This window comes from Hemiscyllium ocellatum, chromosome 16 (assembly GCF_020745735.1).
Source record: "Hemiscyllium ocellatum isolate sHemOce1 chromosome 16, sHemOce1.pat.X.cur, whole genome shotgun sequence".
NCBI lineage: Eukaryota > Metazoa > Chordata > Chondrichthyes > Orectolobiformes > Hemiscylliidae > Hemiscyllium > Hemiscyllium ocellatum.
Genome location: NC_083416.1, coordinates 57,582,580 through 57,610,072, shown reverse-complemented (window position 1 = coordinate 57,610,072; position 27,493 = coordinate 57,582,580). Strand labels below are relative to the sequence as shown.

Here is a 27,493-nt window from a genome sequence, read left to right as displayed (position 1 = left end):
GATCAGCCGGTGTCTGTGATGAAAATGTTAAACGAACTTTTCAAATATAGAACTTCCACCTGACAGAATACTTCAAATAGCTCAAAAAAAAACTTAGCAGCTGTCATGACAAATACTGACTGCTCAGTTGAATATTTCTATTTTATTTCAGATTTTCAGCACATCGATTTTTGTGCACTTTTGATTTGTAATGATCAAATAATTTCCGCAGAGGGTGCTGTGATGTATTGAATTTTAAAATAACTTGCAACAATGCAAGCTGGAATTTCCAAAACCTCATCTGGAATGGTTTTATTATTCCAAATCAGGGAGTTTCGTGCTGTAGAGTTTCAAAAGGAAATGCTAAGACAATGAACGTTTTTGTTAAATTTTAACTTTGAAAGGAACTTAACCAATGTCCTTGTCTCAACCAGAGACATTGTCTCTTCACACTTTTCCTTGCTTATTCTGTGCTGAGATATTTGTGATAATAATTTCCACTGACATTTTTACAAACAGTGCTTATTTCTATTCACAATTCATTGTGCCATTATCAATATCACAGTGACTTTTGTCAATACAGCAAAAATTCCATGAAGTCATCTCCAAGCCTGTTAAAACCAATGTGAAACATAACCTTTCACAGCACGCTTTCTCCTTTTTACTTCTGGATGCAAATCTAGTTTTAATTGTATCTGCATATCAATAGGAAAGATCTCTTTGCTCCCATGCCCTTTATATGACATAATAGAGTCATAGAGTCATAGAGATGTACAGCATGGAAACAGACCCTTTGGTCCAACCCGTCCATGCCGACTAGATACCCCAACCCAATCTAGTCCCACCTGCCAGCGTCCGGCCCATATCACTCCAAACCCTTCCTATTCATATACCCATCCAAATGTCTCTTAAATGTTGCAATTGTACCAGCCTCCACTACATCCTCTGGCAGCTCATTCCATACATGCACCACCCTCTGTGTGAAAAAGTTGCCCCTTAGGTCCCTTTTATATCTTTCCCCTCTCACCCTAAACCTATGCCCTCTAGTTTTGGACTCCCCAACCCCAGGGAAAAGACTTTGCCTATTTATCCTATCCATGTCCTTCATAATTTTGTAAATCTCTATAAGGTCACCCCACAGCCTCCAACGCTCCAGGGAAAACAGCCTCAGCCTGTTCAGCCTGTCCCTGTAGCTCAAATCATCCAACCCTGGCAACATCCTTGGAAAACTTTTCTGAACCCTTTCAAGTTTCACAACATCTTTCCGATAGGAAGGAGACCAGAACTGCATGCAATATTCCAACAGTGGCCTAATCAATGTCCTGTGCAGCCGCAACATGACCTCCCAACTCCTGTACTCAATACTCTGACCAATACAAGAAAGCATATCAAACGCCTTCTTCACTATCCTATCTACCTGTGACTCCACTTTCAAGGAGCTATGAACCTGCACTCCAAGGTCTCTTTGTTCAGCAACACTCCCTAGGACCTTACCATTAAGTATATACATTCTGCTAAGATTTGCTTTCCCAAAATGTAGCACCTTGCATTTATCTGAATTAAACTCCATCTGCCACCTCTCAGCCCATTGGCCCATCTAATCCAGATCCTGTTGTAATCTGAAGTAACCCTCTTCGCTGTCCACTACACCTCCAATTTTGGTGTCACCTGCAAACTTACTAACCGAACCTCTTATGTTCACATCCAAATCATTTATGTAAATGACAAAAAGTAGAGGGCCAGCACCGATCCTTGTGGCACTCCACTGGTCACAGGTCTCCAGTCTGAAAAACAACCCTCCACCACCACCCTCTGTCTTCTACCTTTGAGCCAGTTCTGTATCCAAATGGCTAGTTCTCCTTGTATTCTATAAGATCTAAACATGTTAATCAGTCTCCCATGGGGAACCTTGTTGAATGCCTTACGGAAGTCCATATAGATCACATCTACTGCTCTGGCCTCATCAATCTTCTTTGTTACGTCTTCAAAAAACTCAATCAAGTTTGTGAGACATATTTCCCACGCACAAACTCATATTGACTATCCCTAATCAGTCCTTGCCATTCCAAATACATGTACATCCTGTCCCTCAGGATTCCCTTTGACAACTTGCCCACCACCGAGGTCAGGCTCACCGATCTATAGTTCCCTGGCTTGTCTTTGCCACCTTTCTTAAACAGTGGCACCACGTTTGCCAATCTCCAGTCTTCCGGCACCTCACCTGTGACTATCGATGATTCAAATATCTCAGCAAGAGGCCCAGCAATCACTTCTCTAGCTTCCCACAGAGTTCTCGGGTACACCTGATCAGGTCCTAGGGATTTATCCATTTTGTTCCATTTCAAGACATCCAACACTTCCTCCTCTGTAATCTGGACATTTTGCAAGATGTCACCATCTATTTCCGTACAGTTTATATCTTCTATATCCTTTTCCACCGTAAATACTGATGCAAAATATTCATTTAGTATATCCCCCATTTTCTGTGGCTCCACAGAAAGGCCGCCTTGCTGATCTTTGAGGGGCCCTATTCTCTTCCTAGTTACCCTTTTGTCCTTAATATATTTGTAAAACCTCTTTGGATTCTCCTTAATTCTATCTGCCAAAGCTATCTCATGTCCCCGTTTTGCCCTCCTATTTCCCTCTTACGTATATTCTTACTTCCTTTGTACTCTAAGGATTCACTCAGATCTATCCTGTCTGTACCTGACATATGCTTCCTCCTTTTTCTTAACCAAACCCTCAATTTCTTTAGTCATCCAGCATTCCCTATACCTACCAGCCTTCCCTTTCATCCTAACAGGAATATACTTTCTCTGGATTCTCGTTATCTCATTTCTGAAGGCTTCCCATTTTCCAGCCGTCTCTTTATCTGCGAACATCTGCCTCCAATTAGCTTTCAAAAGTTCTTGCCTAACACCATCAAAATTGGCCTTTCTCCAATTTAGAACTTCAACTTTTAGATCTGGTCTATCCTTTTCCATCACTATTTTAAAATGAATAGAATTATGGTCGCTGGCCCCAAAGTGCTCCCCTACTGACACCTCAGTCACCTGCCTGCCTTATTTCCCAAGAGTAGATCACGTTTTGCACCTTCTCTGGTAGGTACATCCACATACAGAACCAGAATATTGTCTTGTACACACTTAAGAAATTCCTCTTCCTCTAAACCTTTAACACTATGGCAGTCCCAGTCGATGTTTGGAAAGTTAAAATCCCCTACCATAACTACCCTATTATTCTTACAGATAGCTGAGATCTCCTTACAAGTTTCTCAATTTCCCTCTGACTATTGGAAGGGTCTATAATACAATCCCAATAAGGTGATCATCCCTTTCTTATTTCTCAGTTCCACCCAAATAACTTCCCTGGATGTATTTCCGGGAATATCCTCTCTTAGCACAGCTGTGATGCTATCCCTTATCAAAAATGCCACTCCCCCTCCTCTTTTGCCTCCCTTTCTATCCTTCCTGTAGCATTTGTATCCTAGAAATTTAAGCTGCCAGTCCTGCCCATCCCTGAGCCACATTTCCTTAATTGCTATGATGTCCCAATCCCATGTTCCTAACCATGCCCTGAGTTCATCTGACTCCCCTGTTAGGCCCCTTGCATTGAAATAAATGCAGTTCAATTTATTAGTCCTACCTTGTCCCTGTCTGCCCTGACTGTTTGACTCACTTCTATTCTCAGCTGTACCCGTCTCAGATCGATCTCTTTCCTCACCATCTCCCTGGGTTTCCCCCCTCCACCCCCACCCCACCCCACCCCCACCTTACTAGTTTAAATCCTCCCAAGTAGTTCTAGCAAATTTCCCTGCCAGTATATTAGTCCCCTTCTAATTTAGGTGCAATCTGTCCTTCTTGTACAGGTCACTTCTACCCCAAAAGAGATTCCAATGATCCAAAAATGTGAATCCCTCCCCCATACGCCAGCTCCTTAGCCATGCATTCATCTGCTCTATCCTCCTATTCCTGCCCTCACTAGCTCATAGCACTGGGAGTAATCCAGATATTACTACCCTTGAGGACCTCCTTTTTAAATTTCTACCTAACTCTCTGTAATCTCCCTTCAGAGTCTCAACCTTTTCCCTTCCAACGTCATTGGTTCCAATGTGGACAAAGGTCTCCTGCTGGCCCCTCTCCCCCATGAGAATATTCTGCACCCTCTGAGACATCCTTGATCCTGACACCAGGGAAACAACACACCATTCTGATTTTTCGCTGCTGCCCACAGAAACGTTTGTCTGTACCTCGGACTACAGAATCCCCTAACACAATTGATCTCTTGGAAGCTGATGTACCCTTCGTTGCATTAGAGCCAGTCTCAATACCAGAAACTTGGCTGTTTGTGCTATATTCCCCTGAGAATCCATCACCCCCTACATTTTCCAAAACAGCATAATGCTGTTAAGATAAATCAAAAGTGGAGTCCCATTGAATTCTTCATTAGATGAGCTGCTCCTGATGAGGCCACAACCAGAGCTAAAAAAAAAAGCTATCTTTGCAGTTTAACATGTCACCTAGTATTGGTCTAATGAGTAATCCTGTTGGGTGTCAGTCAGTTGTCAATTGAGAAGCCTACTTAACAGGGCTACTTTGAGTGGGCCGAAAGCCAAGATGGTTCAGAGGCACAAACACTACCACTGAGCCATAAATCATTCTAGCCAGCCATCAACCCAATATTTATAGACCATTTCTGATACGGTATGGATCTCAAACCCTTCAACCTCTGATATTTGTGGGATAAAGGCTAACTTCTACTCTTAAAATACAAAGTGGCAGTGTTAAACTTGTACTGTATCTCAATCAGATCGCCATTAGAATATTCTGTTGATCTTCTCGGTGTCCTAATTGTAGGAAGCATATCAAAACAATAAAAAGTGTGCAACATTTATTAACTGTGATACAACTAAGAATGAGGAATTACAACTGTGCAAAGATTTGAGATGTAAGAGTTTTTACACTGGATTCGAGAATGTTAAGATGTGATAGAGATTCATTATGATGATGAAAGTTCATGATTAGGTAAATAACGATAAAATATTTCCCTTGATCAGCAAGGTTGGAATCCCAGTTTTCTCTCATTTTAGTTTTCTTTCTGCCATGGTGCAGTAGGTAAACTGCTCCCAACAGGCATAGGTCCCTCTGGACTACTGAGAGGAGGCTGGGTAGAATTATTGATGTGGTTAAGGATCTCCCTCAAACCTTCCCCTAGAGTTTGTTTTCAATGTAAGTGGAGTGGGCAAAGAAAGCACTGTCCAGACCAAGCTCTATCAGTATAATTTATGTGGGAATTGGCAAGTAATTGAAATGTAGTAGGTCTGACCTCTGGTCTAATATTACATTGTACTGAAGCACTACTGCACCACACACCCACCCTTTGAACAGCAGAATATTTGGACTCGCCATAGTTTGCCTGGTTTGACAAAGCTTCAACAAAATCTTGTTCAAAAACCATTTCCAGTATTAACCCCATTTGCCTTAATATTGAATATGTAGCTGGTCTCTCACTGCCTGTAATGTAAAATCCTCTCATGTAACACAGTCATAGCAAATATCCAGTCAGTTATTGCCAGTAGTTGTGTCATGCCTGGAGACGTGCAGTAGTGCTGCTGACAGAGGAAAAGCTGCTGCTAAAAATAAAGTGGGCGGGTCTAACAGACGAGCCTTCTGAAAGGCACGTGATTTACAAGAATAGGCAGAGCCCTGTGCAGCTTTTGGGGCCTTTCCTTTATGATAATACATTGCTTCATAGTTTCAAGGGAGGATGTTTATAGAAATTTATATACTTAGCACAAGCATTAGAATTATGATTTGATAGTTTGAAATTTGATTTAAAGAATAGATTTCTCAATCTAATTGCAAAACATTTGTCAATACAAATATTTGTAAATGAGCAAAAGCACATATTGTTAGGGGGTGAACAATTGTAAAGCCACTGCTTCCCTATTTTCCCCCTTTTATTCTGGAAGTATTGACACACACTGAGGTAAAGTTCCGTGAGTAGTTTATATTCATGCAACTTATTCTTCATGCATAGTGCCAACAGATCATTCAACTGTAGGAATCATCTCAGTTAAACTTTATCTAATTCTGGTTTACTGTTGATGTTGGTGTTGATATTTTTACTCAACCTGTCCAGACATGTCATGACACACCTTGAGCAGATGGCACGTGAACCTAGGCTTTCTAGCTCAGACAGGGATACTACCACCCTGTGGTAAGACACATATGATGTTGTATCAAGCACTCAATGGGCATCACTTGAAGACTTCCAATTGAATCTGCTGTACTTATGGAAAATAAAGAACATCAAAGCATGGGGAGGGTTAAAGCATGAAGACCACTGGCAATCTGTGTTCTGTGGAAGGCAGGATGGGATAACCATAGTGGAACATTCTTACACCAATTAGCAGAGAGAGGTTAAGGCTGAAAGGTCATTATGCTGAGATGAGATGACACAAGTAATAAAGCAAGTTTCTGTGTTAAGTGTTATTATGGCAGGATTGGGACAATAAATATTTGGGACATGACATTAAAATATCTAATTAATAGTTAGTAGAGTCAGTTTGAGACAGGAGACTATTGTAACAGATGGAATAGCTAAATATCTATCATGACAGGTTAGTCTGAAATTGAAGATCACTGTAGCACAGTTAGCAATGTGAGAAACAAAGCTCACTCACTTCAATAATTTCAGTCCGAGACAAAATCTGAATCAGTAGTGTCCTTTATTTTACTCTTGCAAGAGGGTGTGATGTCCACTGTCTGTCTATAAGGCAAGGGACTCACACACCGAATTCAACAAATACTCGATATTTATACAATTTGGTTTCTATATTTTTATTTCATTGCTCCTCCCCTGTTTACATCCTCCACTTCCCTAAGATCGGTACCCATTACTCCTGTTATCTCTTGCCTTATCCAGCCTTGTCTGTGACGAAATGCTTATTTCTGGCCTCACAAGGCCGTTTGACCTCATCATTGTTAGGTATACCCTTTCCTTACCATTATCTACTCCCTCCATCTGTGCCTCCCCTCTCAGCATCTTATCGTTATGACCCTTTTAATTGGGGTTTGTTCCTGTGTTTCTGTAAAAGTGGGAAACAGATGTTTATACCTACTGTTTGTACAGGCGCATCTAGCTTAACTGCCTCCCCTCACAGCATCTTATCTAATCGCCTGTAATATCTACCATTGTTTTGCAGTCCCGTTTCTTTCTTGCATTCACTTTTAGCTAATACAAAAAAACAATTATGCATTTCCTCCACATAGTTTCCATTCTTGTTGACTCAGCTCTTGGCTGAAACAATTACACACTGGTGTGAGTTCATTTACTTTGTATAAGTAATTATAATTGCAGAAGTAACACTACTTTCCCTATATCCCACAGCAATAAATATCTAACCGTGACATTAGAATAACATTAAGTAGAATGTACAACTAAAGAGATAATAGGAACTAACATCACTGGTTTATTGTGTAGCTAGAATGAGGTACTTTGATTAATATAGTTGGACATGCTGATAAGCTAACAAAAACACGATAAAAAAATATAAAAATCCACAGACCCTGAGGTTCAGGGGTGTTCGAGAATCTGCTTTTTCAGTCTCACGGTTTTTTGTTTTGCAAATAAACGACCTACTTCTTGAAGAACTTTCTGCATCTCCTGGTGATTCTCTATACTTTCTCCACAACATATTCTTGCTCAGTACCATTGTAACTATTTGTAGAGTCATATAGATTTTACAATGTGGAAAGACCTTTGGCCTATTATGTCTTTGCAGTCATAAAATGTTCTTCTTTTCTAATCCAATTTTCTAGTACATAGCCTTATGTCCTACAGCATTTGAAGTGCTCATCTACATAGTCCTTAAATATCTTAAAGGTTCCTATCTCTACCACCATTTTATGCAATGAGTTACCAATGCCCATAATCGTCTGGGCGAAATCATTTTCTTCAAATGCTCTGCAAAACCTTCTGCTCTTTATCTTAAAACTGTGCCTCCTGGTAATTGGCCCCTCTACTCAGATGAAGGGTTTCTCCCTAGCAACCCTGTCTGTGCCACTCAGAACTTTGTACACTTCAATCAACTCCCCCCCTCAGGGTGCTATGCCTTAAAGAAAATTTAGTCTCTCTTTGTAGTTGAATCACTCCAGCCCAGTCAACACCTCTCTACTGCAATTGCACTGTTCATATAGTTTGGTGATCAGAACCGCACACAGTTAGGCTGTGGCCTAACTAACATTATATACAGCTCCACTGCAATCTCCTTGCTCTTGTATTCAATGCCTTGACTAATAAAGGACGAGTATCCAATATCAGTTGAGAGTGTGGTGCTGGAAAAGCACAGCTGGTCAGGCAGCATCCGAGGACCACGAGAATCGACATTTCAAGTATAAGCACTTCATCAAGAAGCATTCCTTATGAAAGACTTATGCCCAAAACATCAATTTTCCTGCTCCTTGGATGCTGCCTGACCTGTTGTGCTTTTCCAGCACCACACTCTCTCCTCTGATCTCCAGCATCTGTAGTCCTCACTTTCTCTAAGTATCCAATATGCTTTACTGACCACCTGAACTACCTGACTTGTAGCTTTCATTACTGTCTTGACTGAGATTTGTTACTTAGCCATAGGAATGGGATTGAACGTGAGACCTATCTTATCTGTATGGTTCAATATCTATCAACACTTAGACCTGACCAGTTATAATGGGTAGCAATTTAATATTTCAGAAAACTTAGGTCTGATATTAACTCATGGTCATTATAACACTTAGATCATCACTATAAGGAAAATGCTGTGGATTTGTTCAGTCAGTTTCCAAGGCCTAGGTCAATCCACAATCTAGTCATTGCTGAGATGCCACATAGGCAATTGCTGGTGCAAAAAGCATATCCAGTGGGATTTATCTTCATTTGTATACCTTTGCAAGGAGTTGCAGTTCAATGTTGAGTTTAGCACTCTATTCATTGGCTTCACCTGATGCTGTGTGAATGGTTGTCATACCTCCTGAAACACATCCCTCAGAGCAGGAGACCAGTGTATGGGCAACAACCTGCCTCGATAGTTATCATCGTAACTTGAGCTGTTCTTCCTATTGCATTTCTGGAGTAAGTATTCACATCTTCCCTCATCAAATCTTTGAGGGTAATCCAGATTTTCCATATAATATTGAAACCTGGAGCTTCATCATTTAGGTCAGTTACCATGTTGCATTTGGTGATACATCAAGAATTGGGGCTGTTGTCAATATGTAGTATGTGGAGTATATTTACACTAGGGACTGTGGGATTTCAGAAGATGGCATAAGGATTTGAAAATTCTGTGAGGATGGGAGATCCTTAAGGCGTTAGATTTTCCTCTTCTGAGTATCAATGTGATAGAGGGATCTCCCATCTTTGACAGAGCCTAACTAAATTTCATTCCATGATCTGTTCACATAATTTCATTGAAAAATTGAAGGATAAAAACTTTAGGACTATGTTTTATGAAGGAAAATGCTTGCACACAGTTATGGACAATCCATTTTCCATCCAAATATGGCTGGGTGTTCAACAAATTTGAGGACTAAACTAATATCTGACTTGGGGCATGACAAAATCTCAAGAAAATGGGAGCAAAATTGTTTACACTCACTGCCACAATGCTAATCAAGTCTATGTAGATAGAGCAAACAGCGACCATGCTGAGCAATACTGTGAAGCTAAGTCACAACTCCAATTCAAAATGATACTTTCTCTGGCAATGCATGGGTGCTAGCATGATATAGCACATACAGTACTTTTTTTACATTTGTTCAAAGGTTATAGGTGTCACTGACATTAATTGCCCAATCTCAATTATCATCCAGAAGGAGGTGGTGAGCTGTCTTCTTACACTGCAGTCTATGCAATCAATTTTGCTCACCTACAACTGCGTTTTGAATCTTAGAGTCAAACAGCATGGACACAGATGCTTTGGTCTAACTAGTCCCTGCTGAATGTAATCCAAATTAAATTAGTCCCACCTGCCTGTTCCTGACCCATATTCCTCCAAACCTTTCTTATTCATGTATCTATCCAAATGTCTTTTTAACATTATAACTGTACCCGAATCCAACACTTCCTCAGCAAGTTCACTCCACACTTGAACCACCCTCAGTGTAAAAAATTTACCTCTCATTTCTTTTTTAAATCTCTCTCCACTTATCTTAAAAATGTGCTCCCCAGTCTTGAAATTGCCGCATTTTAGGGAAAAGTCAACTACTATTAACTCTATGTGGCATCTCAGCAATGACTAGATTGTGGATTGACCTAGGCCTTGGAAACTGACTGAACAAATCTGTACCTCACATTATTTTATAAACTTCTATGCGGTTGCCTCTCAACCTCCTGTGCTCCAGTGAAAGAAGTCCCGGCCTCTTTAGCCTTTCTTTATAACTCAAACCCTCCATACTCGACAACATCTTGATAAATCTCTTCTGAAGCCTCTCCAACTTGATAATATCCTTCTTATTACTGAGCGACCAGAACTGGACACAATATTCCAGAAGAGGCCTCACCAACATCCTGTAAAACTTCAACATGACTTTCCAACTCCTAAACTCAAAGGACTGAGCAAAGAAGGCAAGCCTGTGAAACACCTTTTTAACCACCCTGTCTATATGTGATGCAAACTTCAAAAAATTATGTACATGCATTCATAAGTCCATCTGTTCTACAAGGCCCAAGGCCTTAACATTAATTATATTAGCCCTATCCTTGTTTGTTGTACCAAAATGCAATACTTCTTGTTTATTGAGATTGAAGTCGATCTGCCATTTTTCAGCCCATTGATCTACTTGATCAAGATCCCTCTATAATCTTAGAAAATCTTCTTCACTGTCTACTGTGCCACCAATTTTGGTGTTGTCTGCAAACTTACGAACCATTCCTTCCATATTCTCATCCAAATCATTTATGTAAATAGCAAACAAAAGAGGACCCAGAACCGATTCCTGTGGAACAGCTCTGGTCACAGGCTCCAATCCAAAAAGTAACCTTCCACCATTAATGTCTGTCTCCTGCCATTAAGCTAGTTATGTATCTAATTGGCAAGCTCATCCTGAATCCCATTTGACCTAACTTTATGAATTAATCTACAATGTGGAACCTTGTCAATGGCTTTACTGAACTCCAAATAAACAACATCTACTGCACTACCATCAGCAATCTTTTTGGTAAGTTCTCAAAAACTCATTCAAGTTTGTGAGATATGATTTTTGTCACACAAAACCATGTCGACTATCCCTGATAAATTTTTGACTCTCCAAATGTCCATAAATCCTATCTTTTATAATCACCTCCAACAATTCACTTACAACTGAAGTCAGACTCACAAGTCTATCGCTCCCTGGTTTCTCCTTACAACCTTCCTTAAACAAAGATACAACATTAGCCACCCTCCAGTCATCAGGCATTTCACCCTTAGTTATAGAAGATACAAATATTTCTGAAAAGTGTCTCACAATTTCCTCCCTTCCTGTAACGTTCTAGATACATTAGATTAGGTCCCGGAGATTTATCCACACTTCTATTCTTCAACACCTCTCAAATGCCCTCTTCTGTAATGTGAACTGTTATTAAAACGTCAAAATTTATTTCTCGGCATTCCTGAGAGTCTGTGTCTTCCTGTACAGTAAAAACTGATGCAAACTATAATATCTCTCCCATCTCCTGAGGTTCAACACAAAGACAACCTCCTTGATATTTAAGAGATCCTATCCTCTCTCAAGTTATCCTCTTGCTCTTAATGTATTTGTAGAATCTTTTTGAATTATCCCTTAACCTTATCCGCCAATGCTATCTCATAGCCCCTCTTTGCCTTCCTGACTTCTTTCTTAATCATTACAAAGAGTGTGGGAACATTCTTAAGAGATTCAATTGAACCAAGTTGTCTTTATCTAAAATAAGATGCTCTTTAATTCTTAACTAGAACCTCAATATCTTGATTCATCCATTGTTACTTAATCTTACCAACCTGACCCTTCAGTCTAAGAGGAAGATAATGCCTCTGAACTCTCCTCATCACACTCTTGTACACCTTCCACTTATCAGATACCCTTTTACCTGCGAACAACTTTTGAAAGTTTTTGTTTCACTAAATTTGCCTTACTCCTATTAAAATCTTCAACTTTTGTAGAAAGCTTATCCTTTCACATGTCCATTTGAAACTAATAGAATTATGATTGCTAGACCCAAAGTGTTCCCCCATTTTTACCTGCCCTGCCTTATTGCCCAAAAGGAGGTCTAGTTTGGCCCTTTCTCTAGTCAGAGCATCCACATATTAATAAAGAAAATTTTCTTGAACTCAAAAAATTCTTCACCATCCAAACCTTTAACACTATGGTAGTCCCAATCAATATTTAGAAAACTAAAATCCCCCATTATTACAACCTTATTATGCTTACATATATCTGAGATCTCCCTACATATTTGCTTCTCAATTTCCTCTTACTACTGGGGGAGCCTTAATATAATCCCATCAAAGTGATCTTTCCTTTCTTATTTGTAATTTCTACCTATATATTTTCACTGGATGATAATTGCTCTGCTTTGAAAAAGTTACTGTGCGCTAAGTCAGTGCTTCCCAAACAGTTTTGGAGATTCACCTCATTTTTATGCCTCAGACCCCCAGGTGAAACTTAGGGTGGGCACAGGAGTTGCTGAGCAGGGTTTTGGAGGTGAGGGGCCTTCTATTGTAACAGCAATGGAAACAGGAGACAAGCATGACCCTCCATCACTTCTTCCCTTCACCATTTCAACATTACCTTCTCCAAATATCCTTGCTGTCCCTCAACACCACCGCATTGCTCCCCCACTTCAGGCCTACCCTTCTCCCATCTCCCTTGTGAAAGAGTCAATGAAAAGACAGACATTATAAACACGTGCCTTTTCACACAGGTTTACCCAACAGCAGAAATCATGCCTCAATAAGTTATTGATTAGGCCTTGCCTTTCAAAAAAAAAATAAGTCAGAGTATTTTAAAAGGGCCACGCAATTGTCAATAATAAGTCTGACTAACTTGGCAGCCTTTACTGCTTTGGAGGTCATGACCCTAAAATCTGAGGACCTCATCAGAGTCCAAGATCAACAGTTTTGGAAGCCCTGTCCTATATATTCTCTAACCAACCTGTTCAGAGATGTTATTATACACCTCTGGAGCAAATGAGACTTGAACCCAGGCCTCCTGGCTCAGAGGTAGGGACACAACCACTGCACTATAAGAAGCCTAGGAAGTCCTGTCCGAACATGTACCCTGGCTTAGTTATAAGAGAAATGTTGGGTGCCACCAAAACGTAGGTAGGATTCCTCCCAATTTCCCAAATTGAGGCAGACATGAGAAAAAAATCTGGAAAAATGCTAAACAGAAACAGTTGTTTCTGCCATTTTTGTACGTTTCTGCTGATTTTCTGCCAAAACAAAATTTGGAAAAATCATGTGGAATTTTGTCCCAAATAGGTTTTACATTGCACGTTGTCATGTTAATAACAATCATCCAAGAATCAGTCACTCATCAGCAGTTGATGAACTCTGGGAGTTAAGATATTTTTGGAACAGTCAAGTTATGGAACAGGCATTACAACAAATCAACTGATTTTTGATTGTACAGTCTACAAACCCATAGCTGACTAATGGGCAGGCAGAAATTTGGCAGAGTCCAAAAAAATGAACTCTTAAAGGCAAACTACACATACAACTTTGAAGATCGATCTTAGAAGTTGTGTATGTACCCACTGCAATGCCAATAGAAATTCAGATGATGGACATGTTTACACGAATCTTATTTTTGTTGGCTAAGTGTCAATTTCATAAGGTTTCTTAGAATGTTTCTTGCTGTGAGGTCTACCAAGTCTTTCTTGCTATCATCTCAAACTTGCCTCATTAACTACCTAACCCACTCCTATTGTACTTCTATTGTACTGTTGTCCTGAATCTACCACTGGCTGTGCTCAGAAGAACTTGCCACAGTTAGAATATCCCCAAATGGACGAGTGTCCCTGGAATGGGCAACATCTTTAAAAGTCCATTGTGCACCTGGACAAGCACTGTTAGGCTGTGGACACCATGCATGGTTCCTGACATTTGTTTTGGACATGGTGGATAAGGGGAAATATCGATGCCCTTAGAAGGAAGCAGTGAGCTGGAGTTGCCAGATCCCTCCTCAGACATTTATGGTAAGAATTCTTAATATCTAGTTTTCCTTGGAAATGTTAGGATAGGACACTGGCTGTTAATTTGAGGAGATGTGGAGTCAATTAGGCTGACATCAAATATTTTTCCCCGTTAAAACACATCTCACTAGTGCCCAGCGAGAATCTTTTATGGGGCCTGGAACTGTGTTCACAATGAAGCTAGTGAATCCCAACCCTCAAACTAGGCCTCACTGGGACATCTCATGCAATTCACCCAGTTTTATCACCATCATCCATGTTATTTGAGTCCATATATGCTTACATCTGCTAATAAAGGACGATAATAATCAATCTTATGCATTATGTTATATCCTTACTTAAAGAATCAGAGAGTCAGCTCCAACTATTTCAAATGGCCACATCAAATAATTTTAAATTAATCAAATAATGCTGATCGAGGAAAGAATATCATGAACCCATTACTGCAAAGATTTGGTACATTGCATTCTTTGTATTGACCCTGGAATGTGCCTAACCCAATGAACCTGATGCAGGTGTTAATGTTAAAAGTTGCTTTCTAACTTGTGAATACAGTTTATGATTTGCTAATGTTTTGCTGTGGGCAGTTCCATCAAAAACATTCACGACCTCCATGTGCTCAAGGTAACAGTTTCATTAATCATTGTCTTGTTGACGAAATATTAAATTGCACAGTTACCTTATATCCATTTTGAATCTTCTTCCATGGTTCTGAAAAACAGTCATATCAGATTTAAACGTTAACAGGTGAGTTTTTCCAGCATTTTCTGTTTGACCTTGCTTCTCCTTCTCTTCTTGGGCTATAAAGGTTGGGAATTAAAGTAGGCCATTTAACCTTTTGATCTTGTCCCACCATGTGATGACATCATAACTGGCAATGACCTAACAGTCTTGTCTTTGATAGATTTTTGTTAACCAATCTAAGATTTAAAATTAACAATTGACGTAACAGCAACTAATACAAGCAGTGTTCCTAACTTTGATCAAATATTGCGTTTTGAAGTGTATCCTAATTTCACAACTGAAAAGTCTGGCTCTGATCGTTTTGATTATGCCTCCTAGTCTTAGATTTCCCAATGAGCAGAAATAGTCTTTTTCTAACTCTTCAATCACTTCCCCTTAATATCTTCAAAATGTTATCTTTCACCTGTTATGATACCAGCTGATGGTAAGACCGGACAAGTCACATCTCAACATGAAACTGGCTTTGAAAGATCTTATGTTTGATTTCTGCAGTTGGTTACCATGGTGCTTAGTCATTGAAACTTATTCATATGAGGGTGCGTATGTTCTTTATCAGTATCTAATTTTATTACACAAAAGAAGAAGAAAACAAAGAGAGTACAGTTAGCATGATCTTAATATAAACCACAAAACATGTTTCAACCTATTCCCCAAAACTGTCCTTTTACAGATATTCAAATCCAGAAATATTCAAATCCAATCTCAACTCTAAATTTTTACTTAAATGACTCAATTCTTCTCCTTAGACAGGCAACACAATATTATGGTTTCTTTCTAGTCTGTTGGTGTGAACCTTTCACTATTCTGATGACCTAATATTTAGCACCTAAACCGGAGGGGCACCACTCTGCTTGTTGGGATGACTTAAAGTAGTTTGGGGTTTGGGAAACAGAGCAGTAGGTCAACATGTGGAGTAATTGAGGAAAACATAGAGGTTAAGATCAAAGTTTTTGCGAAGATTTGTAGCTCGGGTGCTCATTGTTGTGGTTCTGTTCGCCGAGCTGGAAGTTTTTGTTGCGAACGTTTCGTCCCCTGGCTAGGCGACATCATCAGTGCTTTGGAGCCTCCTGCGAAGCGCTTCTTTGATGTTTCTTCCGGTATTTATAGTGGTCTGTCCTTGCCGCTTCTGGTTGTCAGTTTCAGCTGTCCGCTGTAGTGGTTGGTATATTGGGTCAACTACTAGTAGTGTACACTTGTACTTTTAGTGTACAAAATACCATGCAAGGACTGCACAAAACACTATATAGGACAAACAGGAAGACAGCTAACAATCCGCATACATGAACATCAACTAGCCACGAAACGACACGACCAGCTATCCCTAGTAGCCACACACACAGACAACAAGCAACATGAATTCGACTGGGACAACACCACTATCATAGGGCAAGCCAGACAGAGAACAGCCAGGGAATTCCTAGAAGCATGGCATTCATCCACAAACTCCATCAACAAACACATCGACCTGGACCCAATATACCAACCACTACAGCGGACAGCTGAAACTGACAACCAGAAGCGGCAAGGGCAGACCACTGTAAATATCGGAAGAAACATCAAAGAAGCACTTCGCAGGAGGCTCCAAAGCACTGACGATGTCACCTAGCCAGGGGACAAAACGTTTGCAACAAAAACTTTCAGCTTGGCGAACAGAACCACAACATAGAGGTTAAGTCAAAGCTACTAAGAAAAATATGCAGGCTAGGTGTGACTGGTAGTGTGAAGTGCATTTATTTTAATGCAAGGACTATAACAGGTATTACAGATGAATGTAGAGCCTGGATTAATACATGAGGTTATGATGTGGCAGTCATTACAGACACTTGATTAAAGAGTAGGACTGGCAGCTCAATGTTCCAGGATTTAGCTGTTTCAGGATTTAGATGTTTCAGGATTTAGATGTTTCAGGCATGATAGAAAGGGAGGTTAAAGCAGTGGGAGTGTGACATTTCTAGTTAAGGAGAATGTCATAGTTGCACTACGTGAGGACATCTTGGAGGGCTTATCCAGCAAGGGTAGAGCTCGGGGATGAGAAAGCTGTAATCTATCCCAGGACCTGATGTGATCTATCTCAGGGTACTGAAAGAGATAAGTGAGGCTGGGGCCTTAGCAGAGATCCTTTTTATCCACAGGTGTGGTCTCAGAAGATTGAAGAATAGCCAATGTTGTTGCTTTGTTTAAGAAGTGTAACAGGGCTGATCCAAGAAATTAAAGGTCGGTGAGCCTTACATCAGTGGTATGGAAATTATTGGTAAAGAGTCTTAGGGAATGGATTTACTTGCATTTGGAAATAAACACATTTATTAGGGAAAGTCAGTGTGGGTTTGTATGGGAGGTGATCTGGACTCACAAATTTGATTAGGTTTGTTGAGAAAGTGACAAAGATGATTGACAAGGGTAGGGAAGTGGATGTTGCCTATAAAGCATTTGACAAGATCCTTCATCATTGGCTGGTCCAGAAAATTAAGTTACATGGGACCCATGGTGAGTTGGTAAGCTGGATTCAAAATTGGCTTACGAAGACACAGGGTAGTTATGGAGGGGTGATTTTCCAATTGGATGTCTATGTCCACAGTTGTGTTGCACAAGGATAAGTGCTGGGCTCTCCGTCATTTGCAACATATATTATTCATTTGGATGAAAATTTAGATGGCCTGCTTATTAAGTTTGCATATGACATAAAAATACATGGAACTTTGGATTGTGAGAAACGATATCAAGGAATACAGCAGGATATCAATCAGCTAGAAAGCTGAGTAGTGAAATGGAGATGGAGTTTAATCTGGACAAGAGTGAATGATGCATTTTGGGAGGTCAAATGCAAGAAAAAAGTATGCTGTAAATGGCAGACCCTTAGGAAGAAACTAGCAACATATGAGGGTAGGGTGGTTAAAAAAGGCATACAGCATACTTGCCTTCATCAGTAACTGAGTATAAATATTGGCATTTCATGTTGCAGTTATATAAGACTTTAGTTAGTCCACATTTAGAACAAAATGTGCAGATCTGGTCATCACAGTATAGGAAGGACATGCAGGCTTTGGAGAGGACGCAAAAGAGGTTTACCAGGAAGTTACCTGGATCGGAGTTTATTAGATAGAAGGAGAGATTGGATAAATTTGAATTATTTTTGCTGGAGCATTGGAGGCAGAGGGACTCCTGATAGAAGTATGTAGAATTATGACAGGCATAGATAGGGAGGATAGTCAGTGTCTTTTTTGCAAGTGGAGTGTCAAATACGGGTGGGCAGAGGTTTAAGGTGAGAGGAGGAAAGTTTAGAGTGCAAGGCATATTCTTTACACAGAGGCTGGTAGGTGTTACCAGGGAATATTCAACCAAGGGAGCTGGTAGAAGCAGCTATGATAGCAACATTTGAGAGGCATTTTGACAGACACATGAACAGGCAGGAAATAAAGGGATACAGATCATATGCAGGGACATGGGATTAATTTAGAATGTCATGGTGGTTGGCACAGGCATGGTGATTGAGGCAGACATGGCGGACTGAAGGGCCTGATCGTATGCTATACTGTGCTATGTTTTATGTTCTATGTTACTTTCCAGTTTGAGCAACGTGAATTTTTCTATCCAAATGGCATTCATCAAAGTTCCACACAGTAGACTGGTTAGCAAGATTAGATCACATGGAATACAGGGAGAACAAGCCATTTGTATACAGAACTGGCTCAAAGATAGAAGGCAGAGGGTGGTAGTGGGTTGCTTTTCAGACTGGAGACCTGTGACCAGTGGTGTGCCACAAGGATTATTGTTGGTTCCACTGCTTTTTGTCATTTACATAAATGATTTGGATGTGAACATAGGAGGTAGAGTTAGTAAGTTTGCAGATGACATCAAAATTGGTGATGTAGTGGACAAGTAACAATTTGGTTCAGTCCACCAACTCTGTAACAGATAATTATAGCAACACAATCAGTTTCACATCAGCTTTTCACAATTACTATGTGCTTCTGAATGAATTACTGATTTCATACCACGTTTATATAATTATTTGTAACATTGATTATTTTCTAAATGTTGAGAATGTAGTGTTGTGATTTTTTAATATATAATGAATCATCAAGATATAAACTGAACAGTTACATGGCATAATGATAAGTAACTTGAGCCTCTATTATTAGCAATGAGAAGACTCATTTTCATTCACCATTAGAGCTTTGAAATCTGAATGTTTTCCCTATCTTCTACCCTCAAATCCTCCCAGGCTCTCTTAGAACACATTCTAAAAAAAAATCAGTTTCTTATTTTGAAATTCTGTGGAAACTGATAATGTAAATTGATTTTATTTTGTAGTTTGCTGTGCAATTTGCCAAGAAACAACTTTACTAACTGCAAAACAAATGTGCAGATCATCATGTTCACTCATGCAGAGCATTAACAGGGATAAGCGTAGCATATAGTGGATGGACTTGCAGGAGATATCAGCCACAACTTCTCTATGTTTTGTGACAGATACACTGATGATTCAAGAATAGGAAACTCTAAGTTTAGGTATTAGGATGGAACTTCCAGCTTTGACTTGATGTGAAATACTGCTCACTTAACGCACCTGCCAAAGTTGATAGTTCAACTGATTACCTCAGAGCACAATGGGATCTTGATCAGATGGGCAGATGGGCTGATGGGTGGAGGAGTGGCTGATAGAGTTTAATCTAGATAAATGTGAAATGTTACATTTGGAAAGGCAAATCAGGGCACGACTTGCATACTTAATGGTAAGGTCCTGGGAAATGCTGCTGAACAAAGAGATGTTGGAGTGCAGGTTCATGGTTCCCTGAAAGTGGAGTAAGGTAGACAGGTTAATGAAGAAGGCATTTGGTATGCTTGCCTTTATTGGTTAATGCATTGAGTATAGGAGCTGGGAGTCATTTTGCAGCTGTACAGAACATTGGTTAGACCACTTTTGGAATATTATTTGCGATTCTAGTCTCCCTGCTATGGGAAAGATGTTGTGAAACTTGAAAGGGTTCAGAAAAGTTTTACAAGGATGTTCCCAGAGTTGGAGGATTTGAGGTAAAGGGAGAGGCTGAATAGTCTGAGGCTGTTTTCCTAGGAGCAACAGAGGCTGAGGGCTGACCTTATAGAGGTTATAAAATCATGAGAGGCATGGGTAGGGTAGGGTAAATAGACAAGTGTTTTCCCCAGGGTAGCAGAATCCAAAACTAGAAGGCATAGGTTTAAGGTGAGAGGGGAAAAATTTAAAAGGGACCTAAGGAGCAACTTGTTCACACAGAAGGTGGTGCATGTATGGTATGAGCTGCCAGAGGAAGTGCTGGAAGCTGGTATAATTGCAACATTTAAAAGGCATCTGGATAAGTATATGAATAAGAAGGGTTGAATGTGATATGGGCCAGGTGCTGGCAAGTGGGACTGGATTGGGTTGGGATTTCTGGTTGGCATGGACAAATTGGACCAAAAGGTCTGTTTCTATCCTGTTCAACTCTATGATTCCATGACTCTGTAACTCTCTCAACTTGGAAGCTGAATAAAAACAATTCAGCTTTATTGACAGATTGCTATGAACTAAAAGCTGTTGTACGATTCATCAAACTATTCTGGTCTGTATAAATAACTATCACTGCAAAGTTGTTGGATAATTAAGTATGGAGTATTGTCGAGTGAACCCAAAGCTTAGTGTCTCTTGCTCCATCATCTAATATTTCTGTTAGCAAGTGTGCAGTCTTTGAGGAAAATAACCTCCAGTGACCCGATTCACTTTATCAATAGTTGGGAGAGAGTATTCTTGATGGTCTTGAGCTATCTCTCCCTCCTTAATAGATTTTCTCTTTGTACTACAGCGACAGTTTTAATATTCATTTCCTTTCCTGATACCATTATGGACAACGCCTTTGAAAATACTACTACAATTGGCCTCCCATTTAACCCCAACACATGCTATATCAAATCTTGCTACCATGAAAGCATATTATTTTCTTTATATAATTTTAGGCCTCCTTTCTGCTTTATTGCTTCCACATCCTTTTGTTTTTCCCTCACACTAACAGTTTTTTGATCCACAGATTTTCCATTCTGATAAATTCCTTCTGGATTCCCAAATGACCAGTTCCCCATGTGGAACTGTTTAGTTGAGATATCATAGGTGTATGCCAGAACTACTGCTTCTCAGATCATTGGCATCTGGAGCTGATGGAACGAAGTTTTAATGTTTACCGGAATAACATGTCAGAAGTATTTCATAACCATGACTACAATCTCCATTTTTTAAATGTAACTTCAGAGATCCCACAAAATTTTCTTCCTATTGCAAATTCTCCAAATTTCTGATCATTCTTCTGACAAGCTGGCATACATGTCATAGCTGTACCTCACAAACATTCTGTAACATTAAGGTCCAAGTTCTGGCCATAGTTGACACTTCTAAGAGTCGAAATGTCTTCCATTCTATCAATTGTGAATTTAGGCATTAAAGTCATAGAGTCATATAACACAGGAAACAGACCTTTCCTTCCAACCAGTCAATGACGAATATAATCCCAAACTAAACTAATCCCACCTGCCTGCTCCTGGTCCATATCCCTCCAAACCTTTCCTATTCATGTACTTACCCAAATGCCTTTTAAATGTTGTAGTTGTACCAACATCCACCACTTCCTCAGGAAGTTGACTTCACACAAGCACCACCTGTGTAAAATATTTTTCCCGTGTCTTTTTTAAATATCTCTCCTCTCACCTCAACAGTGTGCTATCTAGTCTTGAAATCCCCATCCTCAGAAAAAGACAACTACCATTAACTCTATCTATACTCATTATTTTAAAAACTTACATAATGTTGCCTTTCAACCTTCTTTACTCAAGAGAAATATAGTCCCAGCCTATCTCGCCTTTCTTGATAACTCAAACCTCTCACACCTAGCAACATCCTGGTAAATGTCTTCTGAACTTTCTCCAGCTTAATATTATCCTGTCTCATTGGCAGCACTTATGTACCGGGAAATGGTGATCACCAGCAAGAGACAATCTAAACATTGAGTTGTTGGCAATCAAATGTTGATGAAACCACCACTCTCAACAGCTTGGGGATTACCATTGACCAGAAACTGAACAAGATTAGCCATACAAATACTTTGGCAACAAGAGCAGGTCAGAGGCTGCAGTGAGAATCTCCCCTCCTGACACACAAGGGCATCATCTTCAAGGCACAAGACAGGAGTGTAAAAAAATACTCCCCACTTGCGTAGATGAGTGCAACACTCAAGCTGATATTACCAAGGATAAAGTAGGCCCCTTGACTGCATAACATCCCCAAATATTCACTCAGTTTGCAACGAAACTCAAGAACAGCAGTGTTTAACACATGCGCCGACCTGTGAACTATTCTCAGCTCATCCCCCTACACTATCCCAAAATCATCCACGTGCTTATCTAAGGATTGTTTAAATCTCCCTAATGTGGCTGAGTTGACTACATTAGCAGGTAGGGCATTCCACGCTCTAACCACTCTATGCATAAAGAACCTGCCTCTGACCTCTGTCTTCAATCTATCACCCTGCAATTTGTAGTTATGCTCCCTCATACAAGCTGACGTTATCATCCTAAGAAAGTCTCTCATTGCCTACCCTATCTAATCCTCTGACCATCTTGTATGCCTCTATCAAATCCCCTCTTAGCCTTCTTCTTTCCAATGAGAACAGACCCAAGTATCTCAGTCTTTCCTCATAACTGCTGTATTGTTCTATGTCTTATATACCCTGCAGATGTTCACCAAGGCTTTTTGAAATCATCTTTCAGACACACTCCCTGAAATATCCCAGTAACATTTGAAGCTATTTTGAAAATCCAATCCATGCAATAATCTTCTCAGCACTCCTGTTTAATGTTCGGTGCCTCTATGTGCTGGGTCCTTTAAAAGAGACAGAATTTTACAGTATCAAGTTTGAAGAGTTTCTTGGAAGGTTCCTCTATGTAAGGCCTGGTAAGATTTCTCATGCTATTCCAAGACTCACGTTGTTAACTCTACATCAAACCTTTGTGGCACTCCAGTCAGCGTACCTTCCCTCCTGCCACAGGCGTAAGAATTCACGCTAGCCAGATCCTTCCAGGACGTCCGTTCCACATGTCATATTTAAAATGTGCCTGTGCACTAGGTCAAGCACTGCCATCCCAGAGCTGGCCTACACCATACCCTTATCTTAAGAATTTCCCCAGATAACACTGACAGAAGACAATTAGCACCCTGATTTACCAACAGAGGCCTAGAGGTCATCGTGGACAAGGTGGTGTAGAGGTGGGCTGTCCCTTTCCTTCGGTCCTTTCCCGCAGAGACCATTCCATCAAGCCTTGCCAGCTTAGCCTAGCATTGCCACCTGGGTCAGTGCTGTTTCCACAGTCCAGTGGAAAGCACAATGATGCTTCAAGTAAGTCAATGATGTTCTGTACTTCCTGAGGGTAATTGATACTGACTTCTTTCTGCCACCTCACGCTCATTCTAACTCTGCTGCTGCACCCACCCTCACAAAGGCTCATCATGGATCATTCTTACTGTGAATGCAATATCTTCCATCAAACACTCTCACCCCCTCAACACCGGGGGACTATTAACCCTGCATAGCCTCTGCACCCGACTTACTCACTTTCCCTCACCTGCACCAGCACAGACATCTGTGCTAGATACTTTGATCTCACTCAATCCCTCCTTTTTTCTCATTCCAGGAGAATCGGCCCATGATAGGACAGAACAAGCCAAGACAGGGAAGTGGTGTTCCCAACATTCAGCTCCTTATCCACTACAAGGGGACCTTCCTTGACCGAGCCAGTGATGACCATGACCGTTCCAGTGATGATGCTGAAACTTCCTTGTCCAGGTAACAGATCATTGTCTATAGTTTGTGCTGCTCTCCCAAGATGGCGGCAGAGTAGGATTCCTGAGTTGGGGCTCATCTGCTCTGATTGTTTTACTTTTTTTTTCCTCTCTTTTTTTTCTTTCTTCGACTTTCCTTTATTTCCTTCTTGTCCTGAGCTCAGATGGCATTGTCAGCAGGGAATGGGCTCAGTGTGGATTTGAGTGATCCCAGCACAGACCTTGTAGCAGCAGGTGATTCCAGCATGGACCCAAGTGGCCTGCTACTTACTTTCCTGGGGCAAGCTTGGGATCTGGCACTGAAATTGGTCCTCTGCTATATTGGTGTAGGTGATACGCAACGGTGAAAGATGGGGCCAAAGAATAGGCAACTTTGTCTTTGATTGGGTCCAGCAGTGGAGAAGTGGGGGCAGAAGGACATCACAGCAACAAGGCGGGCCGAGTAGCAAGAGATGCAACTCTGGCCTTGGTGTACCCGGCGCAGGTGGTGGTGGAGGAGAATGGGCCCAGCAGCGAAAGATGGAGCCTGATGTTAGGGGACTTCAGTGTTGGTTGGGTCTGGTGTAAACGGTGGCGAGGCAGTGGAGGAGGGTCGGTGGCACAGGTATCATTGATGATGAGCTGGTTCTGCACTGTTGGACTCTCTTTAAGCTATATCATTCTTTTTCTTCTTATTAGATTAGACTTACAGTGTGGAAACAGGCCCTTCGGCCCAACAAGTCCACACCGACCCGCCGAAGCGCAACCCACCCATACCCCTACCTTTACCCCTTACCTAACACTACGGGCAATTTAGCTTGGCCAATTCACCTGACCCGCACATCTTTGGACTGTGGGAGGAAACCGGACCACCCGGAGGAAACCCACGCAGACACGGGGAGAACGTGCAAACTCCACACAGTCAGTCGCCTGAGTCGGGAATTGAACCCGGGTCTACAGGCGCTGTGAGGCAGCAGTGCTAACCACTGTGCCACCGTGCCACCCACTCTTAAAACTTTTCAAAGTGACTTTGGATCGTGGTGACAATGGAAGAACTTTTTACTGTATTTTACTGTTCTTCTCACTGTAAGATACATGTAACATTAAAATCATTCATTCATTCATTACTATCATTGTAGTTGCGCTCTTAACATGCCCAAAACGCTGTCCTTTTTCAACATCTCATTCTCTCCTCTGTGGCCTGCAAGCACCAGTTGTCTCTGCCAGCAAGAGGGTGGTCCCACAAGACATTTCCTCCTCCATCTCTGAGGAATCAGCAGCAAGGCTGCCTTCTCTACCCACCACCAGCTCAGGTATGGACACCACAGTGGATACTTCAGCGAGATTAAATTTGGGAACATTTTCTTTTGAGAACATCACTGCCACATCTCCACAGTTGGTCAAGGAAGGAATGTCCCAGGGTCAATGGTGTTTGGAGGACAGCCAGAGACTACATACCTGCTCACTCCCAGGCTGACAAGGACCCTATGCTGGCAGAAATTAACAGCTTCATATGAACGCACACAAACACTGGAGCATCAGGAGGTTTGTCAGAGGTTTAGGGCTAACTGACATGAAGTTTGGAAGTCTGCACAGATGTTTGTATCGTGCTTCCTCTCTCCACCTCTGGAATGTGAGTGTATGGCTATTTCCATAGAGAGCTTCTCTGGAGATCCGGGTTCTGCACATTCCGTGTCTGCTGGGGATATACACAGACCTGAACTCCATTGCATGAGCCTATGATGCTCAGCATCAATGGCAAGGCAACAGGGCACAAGGGACATTGATTTCACTCTCGGTGCCCCTAGGAGACAGGGTTGTATCAGAAGCACCCAACCAGAGGAGGAACCCAATGCAGCTCCCACAAAAGAATCTCTCATGACATCCAGAAATGGTTGAGTGTTCCACTTCCATCCTGTTGACCATCCCCAACCTTGTTTTCAAGCTGAGGAGGGTGAACCTGCCTCTGGGTAGGATGCACTCAGTATATCTCAGCCCTAGGGAGCACTAAGATTGCATACTTGCCATGAAGTTATAGTGAGGCTGGTATGATCCAATGCCAATGTCTGTCAATGGGGCTGTGGGCATAGAATTATAGAGTCCCTACAATGTGGAAATAGGCCATTTGGCCCAATAAGTCCATACCATCCTCTGAAGATTATCCCACCCAGACCCATTCCCCTAACCTGTTACTCTACATTAACCCTGACTAATGCACCTAACCTACACATCCCTGAACACTATGGGCAATTTAGCATGGCTAATTCACCTAACCTGTGCATCTTTGGACTGTGGGAGAAACCAGAGCAGAAACGGGGAGAATGTGCAAACTCTGATGCTGGAATCGAACCTAGGTCCATGGCTGTGAGGCAGCAGTGCTAACTACTGAGCCATTGTGCTGCAGTTCCTCTTCATGGAGCATGCCCGGAGATGTTGGTGACTACTGTCTAAAAGGGAGACATGAAGGATCAAGAGGTAGACAAAATTGCCAGTTATGTTGCCTGACTTTTGTGTTGAGAATTGTCACTGTCCAGTTTCTATCCAATGTTTGGGAGAAACCATACTGTAAGGAGACAAGATTCAGGCACAGTGGCTCAGTGCTTAACACTGCTGCCTCACAGCAGTGCTGGGCTCAATTAGGCGACTGTCTGTGTGAAGTTTACTCCCTGTGTCTGTGTGGTTTTCCTCTGGGTGTTATGCTTCCCTCCCACATCCAAAGACGTGCAGTTAAGGTGGAATGGCCATGTTAAATTGCCCATAATATGTTGGTTAATTAGAATAATCATGGAAGATGCAAGGTTATAGGGATAGGATACGGGGGTGAGTCTGGTGGGAAGCTCTTCAGACTGTCAGTGTGGATTTGTTGGGCCGAATGATCTGTTTCCATGCTATAGGGATTCTACGAATATGCACATACATACAAAAGGACCGCACAAGGAAGATTTGCCTCTCACTGTTCAATACTCAATTTGTGTAGCATACCTTTTGCTCTCAATATTATTACTGTCAATCTCAAACTATTTTCTTAATTTTCTCAAGTTTGCCCACATTAATTCGGGAGCTGGGAATATTTTCACAGATCACTCAAATTTAATTCAATCTGATTCTACAAGAACCCACAATTTATTATCATCCCAGCTGATAGTAACAATGAAAAATTAGATTCAGGGAGATATTCTGCTTGATAGGCCAGATCTTTAGTACTTGTGGTTAGTTACTGTGGTGACTAAAGACTGAAACATATTCATGAGCCACAAATATTTAACAACAGAACATGAGGTTATTACATAAAAGAAAGAACCAACAAAGTTGGATATATGACAGTCAGAAAGATCTTAATATAAACAAGAAAATAATACTTCACAGTGTTTTTCAATATGACCATTTCACAGATAGGATTCTGGGTAATCCAAAACAGAGGATGGGAAAAATTAGTGGCTATAAGACCTGCTCTTTTTTTGAGGTATTTTAGGTGTTAGAGGTGATTTCTTTGAATTCCAGGAGCAGTAATTACTTTTTAATAAGCTGTGGCATTGTCTTGAAACTTTGGGGAAAGAAAGGATCAAAACAATGGCACTTTAAAAAGGAGGAAGAGAACAATGGCAGCGACCACATTGTCAGTGTGTGAGAGAGAGAGAGAGAGAGAGAGAAAGAAATCTACACTGCTATTTGACACAGCAGTGAATCTGCACAGTTACTGCCTTTGCTGTTTGAGTTCAAGTATTTCTGGATATCAGAGTGCGTCAAGAACAATTGACA

At 41.0% G+C, this 27,493-nt stretch overlaps 1 protein-coding gene across 4 annotated transcripts in view; it reads left to right on the top strand.

The window, feature by feature from the left end:
- Window positions 1–27,493, top strand: part of LOC132823441 (organic cation/carnitine transporter 2-like) — a 332,707-nt gene that overhangs the window by 136,912 nt on the left and 168,302 nt on the right. For 3 of the 4 annotated variants that reach the window (XM_060837299.1, XM_060837300.1, XM_060837301.1), the window contains one exon: window positions 23,608–23,759. The gene's annotated coding sequence lies outside the window, so the exon portion shown is untranslated. Of the gene's footprint in view, window positions 1–23,607; window positions 23,760–23,919; window positions 23,985–27,493 lie in introns of those variants that run through there. The other variant, XM_060837302.1, reaches the window with a different exon arrangement.